Here is a 2,037-nt window from a genome sequence, read left to right on the forward strand (position 1 = left end):
ATATATACGATAAGCTTTGATCAACCCTGGGCTATCATAGAAGACACTTGCAAGTCTACCTACCAACAGGATATATCAACAACTATTTTTTGGCAGAACATTACACCAAAAACTGCTTTTATTACATAATAATGACCTCCTTCATTATCCTTTGTACATTTCTCAAAATGTTGCAGCTTAATAGTTATAAATTAAAAGAAACAAAATTAGGATTCAGACAGAATATTTGAAATGTTATTTTCCTTTTTTTAAACCTCACATTCTTCCCTTTAGAAACAAGATATTTCTGCCACCAATTCCAGTGAAAGAACATACAGGTAACTTTGTTATGAATCTGCATCTAACTGCTCCTTGCACAGAACGGATTGGTTCACACAGCAGCTTTTTTTCTGCTCTTCATTTCCTTCCATAGTTGAACTATTTCTCTCCTTAAAACTGGCAGACGGGCATCATTTTATTTTATAGTATGAAGCAGTTATACTAGGGTAATTTTCTAAATAAATTTCAATTGAACAATTACCATACATACTACAACAACTATGATATGATTTGTGTTGACTTACTATGGAGAATGGCTGAAGAGTTTTATGTTTACATCCCATTACTGGTGATATGCTGGACTCTCAATGAAAAAAAAGTGTTTTTGCTACTTTTCTCACCTGACAGAAAAGTAGGTTACTACAAAAAAATAATAAATAAATAAAAATAATAAAAGAGGAAGAACTTGACTAAATAAGCACTGAATTAACTGTAAATTGTTAAGTTGTTTTATACATTAATTTCATAAACAAATGGTCAATGACAAAAAAGAACAACAGAATGGTTTGCTTTTTTTTTTTTTTTTTTGTAGTACCAAAATTTATAATGGATAAATATGCAATTATTTACACCAGCAATTTGTTTTTTGTTTTCTCATTTTCATTGCAGTTACATTTATTGTTGTTTTTTTTTTTAAGTCTGTGTATGCCACCAAACATAACACTGATAGGACATCTAAAAAAGAAAAACTGTACAATACCTCTTAAAATTGAAGGGTCTGAAAATAAATTCAGACAAATACAAATACTACAAAAAAAAAGTTGCATATTTAACAATGGTAGGTACAAAGATCTTAAAAAAAACAACCAACATTTTTTGCTTCGGTATTATTTTTTTTTTCCCTTCTGTTCTGTCAAGTCCTTTTTAAAATACTACCACATGTATGTTACAAAGTTCATAAATACCAATCCATATGCTCACTGTTTTTTTTATTTATCACCTCAGCTTCACCAGTTTCAAGCTGGGTTTGGGATTTTTCGCCTCCACAAAATGCTATTTTGATTGAATGATTATTGATAGATTCATTTTTGGTGATGGTTATTTTCAAGATGAGAGGAAAGGGGAGTCTTTATGGTGATGTTGAATTGTTGGTTGAAATACGTACGTGTATGTGTGTGTGTGTATATATATATATATATATATATATATATATATATACACACATACATACATATATGTATATATATATATATATATATATAACAAAAACATGCCATAAACTGTCTTTGTGTTTTCTCCAAATTTAATTTCTATCCTGATATGACTCAATATTATGTTAGCTCAGTCAGTGACTTGAGAATGTTTAAAGCTGGTATAATGTAATTGATCAAGAAAAATGATAAACATGAAGATGATGATGATGGTAGTGATGACAAGGATGACTGACAATGGTAATGATACTGGTGACCAGGATGTTAATTATACTATTTTCAACAGTATAGACATCTTATTTACAAATGTTGAGGAAAAAAGGTGACCAAACTTTTAACATTATAAAAATAAATAATTTAAAAAAGCAGCTATATGAATAAAACCAGTGCCCTAGTAGCCATGTTATACACATTGTGTCTGAGTGATATCTAATGTAATTAATGTAAGGTAAGAATTGATAATAAATCTGTATTCAGATTTTGGTAGCATCATCAACTACGGACAAGTCAGACTAAGCAGACTGTTACCAGAACAGGAATTATCATTTTTACAAAAAAAAAAAAAAAA

This window comes from Octopus bimaculoides, chromosome 9 (genome assembly GCF_001194135.2).
Source record: "Octopus bimaculoides isolate UCB-OBI-ISO-001 chromosome 9, ASM119413v2, whole genome shotgun sequence".
Classification (NCBI taxonomy): Eukaryota; Metazoa; Mollusca; class Cephalopoda; order Octopoda; family Octopodidae; genus Octopus; species Octopus bimaculoides.